The following is a 9,083-nucleotide window of genomic DNA, read 5'->3' as shown; positions in this document are numbered from 1 at the left end:
TCTCTCTCTCCTTATTCATTCTCTCTCTCTCTCTCTCCTTATTCATTCTCTCTCTCTCTCTCTCTCCTTATTCATTCTCTCTCTCTCTCTCTCCTTATTCATTCTCTCTCTCTCTCTCTCTCTCCTTATTCATTCTCTCTCTCTCTCTCTCCTCTATTCATTCTCTCTCTCTCTCTCCTTATTCATTCTCTCTCTCTCTCTCTCTCTCTCTCTCTCTCTCTCCTTATTCATTCTCTCTCTCTCTCTCTCTCTCTCTCTCCTTATTCATTCTCTCTCTCTCTCTCTCTCTCTCCTTATTCATTCTCTCTCTCTCTCTCTCTCTCTCTCTCTTATTCATTCTCTCTCTCTCTCTCCTTATTCATTCTCTCTCTCTCTCTCTCCTTATTCATTCTCTCTCTCTCTCTCTCTCTCTCTCCTTATTCATTCTCTCTCTCTCTCTCTCTCTCTCCTCTCCTTATTCATTCTCTCCTCTCTCTTTCTCTCTCTCTCTCTCTCTCCTCCTTAGTTCTCTCTCTCTCCTTAGTTCTCTCTCTCTCTCTCTCCTTAGTTTCTCTCTCTCTCCTTAGTTCTCTCTCTCTCTCTCTCTCCTTAGTTCTCTCTCTCCTCTCTCTCTCTCTCTCTCTCTCTCTCTCCTTAGTTCTCTCTCTCTCTCTCTCTCTCTCCTTATTCATTCTCTCTCTCTCTCTCTCTCTCTCTCTCTCTCTCTCTCTCTCTCTCTCCTCTCTCTCTCTCTCTCTCTCTCTCTCTCTCTCTCTCTCCTTCGTTCTCTCTCTCTCTCCTCTTCTCTATGCTTATTCACTTTGCAAATAATCAAATATAAAAGTGAGTTGAAAGATCCCAAATGGAGATTTTTTTCATTGATATAAGCATATTTTCCTTCTTTCACAACAGCTTGATCAGCTGAAGGAGTATAAGCGACGCCATGAGGAGCAAAGGAAGCAGCGTGAAATGGAGGAGCGAGATATTCTGGAGGAAATGGATAAGAATGAGAGGAGATTAACGAATGATAGTTTGATCTCCGATGAGCAGTCAACATTTGGTCAGGTAAATTCTCTGTAGCGAAGAAGCCATCGTCTCTAGGGAAAGTAAATGCCTTTTATTTTAGCCTAACAGAAAGTATTTACAATATGTCACAGGAAAGTAATATTATCATCTGTTAGGCCTCATTCATCATCCATGATATTTCTTAAAAGCCTGAGACCCTTACAGTTTAAATGTGTCATTTAAGATTGTAGGATGTATTACTCCTGCTTCTCCTGTGGTGAAGAGAGTGGTCGGTTAACCGGAATGGGGGAGGGGGAGGGAAAAGGATTGGGTGGAATGGTGTAGGCAAGGGATAGGAGAGGGGAAGTGGCGGAAGGAGGGGGAGAAGGAGAAGAGCGGTGGATCAGAGAAGGAAAGGAGAAAGGAAGAGGAGTGATGAAGGAGGATGGGAAAGAACATAAGAAATAGGAGTAGGCCATTCGGTCCCTCAAGCCTGCTCCGCCATTTAATAAGATCATGGCTGATCTGATCTTGGGCTCAGCTCCACTTCCCTGACCGCTCCCCATAACCCTTCACTCCCTTATCGTTCAAAAATCTGTTTATCTCCAACTTAAATATATTCAATGACCCAGCCTCCACAGCTCTCTGGAGCAGAGAATTCCACAGATTTACGACCCTCAGAGAAGAAATTTCTCCTCATCTCAGTTCTAAATGGGCGATCCCTTATTCTTAAACTATGCCCCCGAGTTCTAGATTTCCCCACGAGTGGAAACATCCTCTCTGCATCTACCTTCTCGAGCCCCCTCAGAATCTTATAAGTTTCAATAAGATCACCTCTCATCTAAACTCCAATGAGTATAGGCGCAATCTGCTCAACGTTTCTTCTTAAGTCAACCCCCTCATCTCAGGAAGCAACCTAGTGAACCTTCTCTGAACTGCCTCCAATGCAAGTATATCCTTCTTTAAATAAGGAGACCACAACTGTACGCAGTACTCCAGGTGTAATCTCACCAATACTCTGCACAGTTGTAGCAGGACTTTCCCACTGTTATACTCCATTCCCCTTGCAATAAAGGCCAACATTTCATTTGCCTTCCTGATTACTTGCTGTACCTGTATACTAACTTTTTGTGTTTCGTGCACAAGGACCCCCGGTCCCTCTGTACTGCAGTATTTTGCAATTTTTCTCCATTTAAATAATTGCTTTTTTATTTTCCTGCCAAAGTGGATAACCTCACATTTTCCCACATTAGTCTCCATCTGCCAAATGTTTGCCCACTCACTTAGCCTGTCTATATCCCTTTGCAGATTCTTTGTTTCCTCTTCACAACTTGCTTTCCCACCCATCTTTGTATCGTCAGCAAACTTGGCTACATTACGCTCGGTCCCTTCATCCAAGTCATTAATATAGATTGTAACTAGTTGAGGCCCCAGCACTGGTCCCTGCGGCACCGCACTAGTTACCATTTGCCAACCGGAAAATGACTCATTTATCCCGACTCTCTGTTTTCTGTTAGTTAGCCAATCCTCTAATATATTATGCTAATATATTACCCCCCATGCTAATATATTACCCCCAATCCCATGAGCTCTTATCTTGTGCAGTAACCTTTTATGTGGCACCTTATCGAATGCCTTCTGGAAATCCAAATACACCACATCCACTAGTTCCCCCTTATCCACCCTGCTCAGTAAATCCTCAAAGAACTCCAGCAAATTTGTCAAACATGATTTCCCTTTCATAAAACCATGCTGACTCTGCTTGACTGCATTATGATTTTCTAAATGTCCTGTTATTGCTTTCTTAATAATGGACTCCAGCATTTTCCCAATGACAGATGTTGGGCTAACTGGTCTATAGTTTCCTGTTTTCTGTCTCCCTCCTTCTTTAAATAGGGGTGTTACATTTGCTGTTTTCGCTGGGACCTCTCCAGACTCCAGAGAATTTTGGTAGGTTACAACCAATGTATCCACTATCTCCGCAGCCACTTCTTTTAAGACTCTAGGATGGAGGCCATCTGATCCAGGAGACTTGTCCGCCTTTAGTCCCATTATTTTATCGAGTACCTTTTCTTTAGTGATATAACCCCTTGACTATCTATTTTTGGGATGTTTTTAGTGTATTGTACCGTGAAGACAGATACACAATATTTATTCAAAGTTCATGCCATTTCCCTGTTCCCCATTATTAATTCCCCAGTCTCATCCTCTAAGGGACCAACATTTACTTTAGCCATTCTCTTCCTTTTTATATACCCGAAGAAAGGGAGGAAAATAGGGGAGAGAAGGGGCAGAAGTGGGGGAGATTGGGGAGGGGATAAAGCGAGGAAGTATGGAGAAGGAAATGAGAAAGCAGGGGAGAAATAGGAAAGAGGAGGGAGAGAGCAGCAAAGAGGGAGAGGAAGGGTGAGGAGGAAAGGAAAGGGGAAGAGGATAGTATAAGAGGGGAACAGAAGAGTGTAAGGAGAGCGAGAGGTGGAAAGCTGATATAGAAGAGATTGGAGGAGAATTGTGAGGGGGAGCATGTAGGAAATGCGGAAGAGGAGGATTGAGAAGATGAGAATGGGGGGGAAAAAAAGAACTTGCATTTATATAGCATTTTTCATGACCTCAGGATTTCCTAAAGTTCTTCACCGGCAATTATGTAGTTTTGAAGTGTAACCCCTATGGCTTCTTTAAGTCTTCCGGCCTCTCTCGATACTGCGCCATCTCCCTGTGGGCCACTAGCAGACTTCCATTTATTGCTCGGAATCCCACAGGGAGCCTGCCATGAATATATGTTGGATATCTGACCCAGAGAACTGGGGCGGGCTCATGATGGTGTTGGGGTTGAGGCAGTGGGAGGAAAAGTGCTTTCCTGATCCTGTAGGACTGGGAAAAGAAAAATCCATCGCGCAGGGTTACAAGGCCAGTGGGCAATTTGAAAATGGGTCTCAACAGTATAGACACAATTATTGCCAATTTGATTGAATTACAGTACATTAATGCCAGGACAGCCTTCGTACTTAAAATTCATATATATATTTCTTTTTCTGCTTGATTACTAATCTGTAAAGAAATTAGATCCTGCTGCTGTTCAGCAGAAGAATAGTACCTGATGTTCATTTAAAAACAAAAATCACATGTGTTCCAGCATTTAGCTTGCGCGCAATTAGTTTAACATTAGTTGTGCAGAGCTTCAATGAAACATCCAGGCAGTTTTTCCAATGAGCGCAGTCCCAATCCACCATTTGCATATCTTTTGTAATTTGCACACACAAACACATCCCCATTGCATTTCACTGTTTTAGTGCTACAAATAATTTTCACCCAATTGCTTCACCATTATACTGTGGTTGTCAAGTAAGCTAACCCATTGGTCAATGCAGCTAAACGCAGTTTTACATAGAATTGCATAGAATCTACAGCACAGAAACAGGCCATTTAGCCCAATTGGTCTATGCTAGCATTTATACTCTACAAGAGCCTCTTCCAACCCTTCCCCAGATCGCTCTAATTCCTTCTACCTCTTGTATGCATCAAGCCTCCCCTTAAACATGTCAATGTTATTAGCTTCAACCAGCCTAAATGATAGCGAATTCCACATTTTCAGCACCCTTTGTGAAATTAAGTCCTCCTAAATTCTTTATTAGGTCTTCTATTGGCTATTTTTTTATATATATATATATGCCCCCTTGTTTGAGACTCGCCCACAAGTGGAAACTTTCTCCATATCCTCCCTATTGAATCTTTTTATAATTTTACAGACATTTTCTTAGTCTTCTCTTTTTTTCCAGAGTAAAGAGCCCCAGCCTGCTCAATCTTTCCTGATGGGTAACTTCCACTAGTAAAATCAACTAAAGAATGAAGCAGGATGAAAATTATAGGATGAATTAATCTAAAAGTCAATTTAATTAATAACCAACATTGGACTTTGCCTTAAACTTGAACATTGGCCAAATCCAACACTGAATAAGGATTGATTTACAAGTAATAAATATGTCAACCGATGTATAATGGGGTTGATATTTTAATTCATTGTGTCTTTTTTGATGCTTCATTAAATATTTAATTGCCAATTATAATTTAAAGTTTTATACTTGTCTGTTTGTGCATTCAAGTGCATCTTGGGTGTTTTAGCATAATGAAAACCGACAGAATGTGCAATTGTTAATTGGTGCACTTCATAATTTGGTCCCAGGGCTTTTAATCATTTTAGATTCAAAGAAATTAGTATCTGAGGTAACTTTTGGAAGAAGGGAGTTAACAGACTTTATTAGATGTCTTTCTAAAACCTCTTTTACATTGGCCTTAGAGGTTGGCTTGAGCCACTAGTTCCCAACGTACCTGGTGGTAATCTGAATGTAACCTTGCTATAACTGGTCGCCTGGAAGAGCTTCTTCCCATGTGACTGGTCGTGATGAATCCAGCAAGGGCTGCTGCCACATTTACATTAGCTTAGTAGTTATAATGCTAGATTGGTAACTCAGATGACTTGAGTTCAAATTGCACCATGGCAAGTTGAATTCAATAAATCGGGTAATTTATGGGCTGACACCAGAAAGAATGACCATGAAAGCTGCTGGATTGTCGTTGAAAACCCAACTTGTTCATTAGTGTCCTTCAATGAAGGGAGCCTGCTACTTTTGCCTTGTCTGGCCTACGTGTGACTCCAGTTCCACCCTATGTGGTTAATTCTTAATGCCCTCAGGGCAACTAGGAATGAACAGTAAATGCTGCCTTGCTGGTGTTACCCAGCATTGAAGCACTGTCCACACTCGATCAGCTCCTCTGGGCAGGCCACATAGTCCACATGCCAGACACGAGACTCCCAAAGCAAGTGCTCTACTCTGAGCTCCTTCACGGCAAATGAGCCAAAGGTGGCCAGTGGAAAGGCTACCAAGGACACCCTCAAAACCTCCCTGATAAAGTGCGACATCCCCACTGACGCCTGGGTGTCCCTGGCCCAAGACTGCCCTAAGTGGTGGAAGTGCATCCGAGAGGGCACTGAGCAACACGAGTCTCAACGCCGAGAGCATGCAGAAATCAAGCGCAGACAGCGGAAGGAGCGTGCGGCAAACCAGTCCCACCCACCCTTGCCCTCAACGACTATCTGTCCCACCTGTGACAGAGTCTGTGGCTCTCGTATTGGACTGTTCAGCCACCAAAGAACTCACTTCGAGTGGAAGCAAGTCTTCCTCGATCCCGAGGGACTGTCTATGATGATGATGATGGTGTTACCCAACTACCAAGAAAAATTTTTACAAAACCCACATGTCAGGAACGAGTGGATCCAGCTCCTCATTGAGGCCAATGTAAAAATGAGCTAAAAGTGATGTACCTAATCACTAATGGGTGTTAACAGAATGCACACTTTTGGAGTGATAGATGTAAGAGGCATTTTAAAGGGGTAATGGAGAAAATGCTGGAAATGCATAACACATTGATCAGCATCTGAAAGAGAAAGGTAGGTTAACTTATTAGATGGGACCATTCACGAGAACTCTCTGCTTTGTTTTGGTCAGTTCTACTGATGGGACTTTTCCAGTTTGACTCTGCCAGTTCTGATAGGTTTTACCCAAAATATTAACCGTCATCTCTCTCGAATGCTGACTGCCTGCTGTGCATTTCCAGTATTTTCTGTTTTTAATCTCGGCTTCTCATATTCACGACTTTCTTTTTTTTAAAGAGTGGTTTCGTAAGTAGTGTTGTTAGTGAAATTGCTAATAATAGGAAATCTCTTTCTCCTCATTTACATGAAGATGTCTCATTGCTAAACTGCTCATGACTGGTCTTAGTAATGTAGTTAAATCACCAAATTTAGCAGTTAATGAAGACAGACAGGTTTATTTAATAACTAGCTGTTGAAATTGCAAATTTAGTTTGCATGTGTCCGAGTATTTTGGTCATATGGCAGATTCCATAATTCTATCTTCTGTACCTGCTAAGAGTTAAAGGAACCACCCCATGCTTGATGCATTCATAACCAAGCAACTGGCTGAACAGATGCAACATAAAGTAAATTTGATACAACAGGTCATGGAGCCTGCCGCACCTTCAAGAACCTCAACAAAAATCCAATTGTACCAGAATAGTTATTGTTTCATTTTGGAGGAATGTCGATGTTTGGTGCTCACTCATTGGGGCTGAATTCGAGGCCCCTATTGTCACGTACAAGGTGCACTGTGCATGCGCCAGACTGCGATCCGTCAAGAATCCACTTGACAGATCGTACGAATCTGACAGAAATGGGCATTCGTGGGTGGAGAGTTGGATATTTGGCCAACTTCTGCCCAACGAATGCCCATGAAATTCTTACACCTGATAAAGACGGGTGATAGTGACTTTGAGGGGAGAGAGAGAGAGAGAAAGAGAAAGAGAGAGACATAGGGCTCAGGTTTCGGCCTTCCCTTAGAACGGCACACCGCCGAGAGGCACGCCTATTTTGTTGAACAAAAAGTGCGCCTAATGCCTACCTCCGTATTCTGCGATGTTTTTTCGGGCCCATTCCAAGTCGGCGCGGCGCAGCGCAACAGCAGCTGCGGGGGGCGGGCCAAGGCGTGGCACCGAAGATTTGCTAGCGGGGGGGCGGGGCTAGCTCACAGCAGCACATTTAGTGCCGGCAGCCCTGCGCATGCGCGCTGGAGTGTGTGCACATGCTCAGTGGGACACAAACATTGGCACTCGGCCATTTTTAAAGGTCGATGAAGAACAGTGCTATTTGCTTTTGTGGAGCTGTGGAAAGGCTTGAGTGATTTTTGGTGATTTATTTTGTGCCTGAAGAAGTGCTTCTGGCAGCACTGTTGAAGAAATCACCTGCTGAAATCAGTGAGTGCTGTTTGTTGCTGCTAAACTTCCAGAACAAGTGCTGCATTGGTGCATGCAAAATAAGGACTATGTGTTTTAAAAAATCAGTGTCAATTGAATACAGCAATGGAACAATGTCCACCAAGAACAAAGAATTTCTTTCATGAGGAAGTGAAGACATTAGTTAATGTCATTGAGCAGAGATGGCAGGAGCTGGATACCAGCAACAGAGGTCGTATAAAAGTGCCACCAAAAGAAAAGAAGAAACGCTGGAACCAAGTTGCAGAAGATTACTGCGCAGTGGTGCATACCAGGAGATCTGGAAGCCAGTGTAAAAAGAAATGGCACGACCTTGGTCAAGTAGTTAGTGTAAGTAATATTTAAATTTTTCAATGGAATCTAAATTGTAAATGTGACCATCTGTATATGTCCCACCCTGCAGAAAGATGCACTCTCTAAAAAGTTATATTTTAATCTTTGCAGAAGAAATTCGCCCACAACAAAAGGGAAAGAACTCGAACAGGAGGAGGCACGCCCAATCTGCATCCACTGACACCCTTGGAACAGAGGGTAGCTGCTATGATGAGTCGTACATGGAGAAAAGCAATCAGTACAGCAAAGCTGGGCCCACACGCGAGGAAGAGGGTAAGTCCTGAAAATGCATCGTGGCCCTTCAAATCAACCTGCTGCCTAGCCTGCTATGTGTGAGAGTACTCATGCCACCCATCCTACCCCATCCTGTGCTGCTAACCATTTGACTGTTCTGATATATTTTGCAGAAGATGATGCCGATCCTGAAGATCCTGAACATACAGAAGAAGAACCAGAGGCGGACGATCCAGATCAAGGGTGGCTGCAGGAGTTGACTGAAATGTCTTAAAACTTAATATTTATGAGCCCACATTTTCGGACGTCAGTGTTTCAAACTCTTGCATAGTTCTGGTTCCACCTTCCATGGTTTCACAGATTCCAACACTGTGGGTCCCAGTGGTGCTGCTGGTGTAATGCAGCAGTTTACACCCACTACCCCACCATCCCAGCCTGCGCCTCCCACTGGAGTGGAGCCGGATGCAAAACCCAGGGCACCACCATCCCAGCCCACGGCTCCCACTGGAGTGGTGCCGCGAGGCAGACCCAGGCAGAGGAGAAGGAGATTGGAGACACGCCCTCCTGAGATGCAGCGTGCAACAGATGTGGCTCAGGTTGTGGCATTGGGTGTGGAGAGCAATGACCTTACCCGATCACTCATGGGCAGCGTCAGTGTAGTGGGTGAAGAGGTAACGGTACTGATGGGAGAAATGGTAGTAATGACA

At 43.7% G+C, this 9,083-nt stretch overlaps 1 pseudogene; it reads left to right on the top strand.

The window, feature by feature from the left end:
- Positions 1–9,083, top strand: part of LOC139260296 (coiled-coil domain-containing protein 17-like) — a 74,318-nt pseudogene that overhangs the window by 5,408 nt on the left and 59,827 nt on the right.

This window comes from Pristiophorus japonicus, chromosome 1, assembly GCF_044704955.1.
Source record: "Pristiophorus japonicus isolate sPriJap1 chromosome 1, sPriJap1.hap1, whole genome shotgun sequence".
NCBI lineage: Eukaryota > Metazoa > Chordata > Chondrichthyes > Pristiophoridae > Pristiophorus > Pristiophorus japonicus.
The sequence above is the reverse complement of the archived record's forward strand: the minus strand, read 5'-3'. Positions and strand labels throughout refer to the sequence as shown.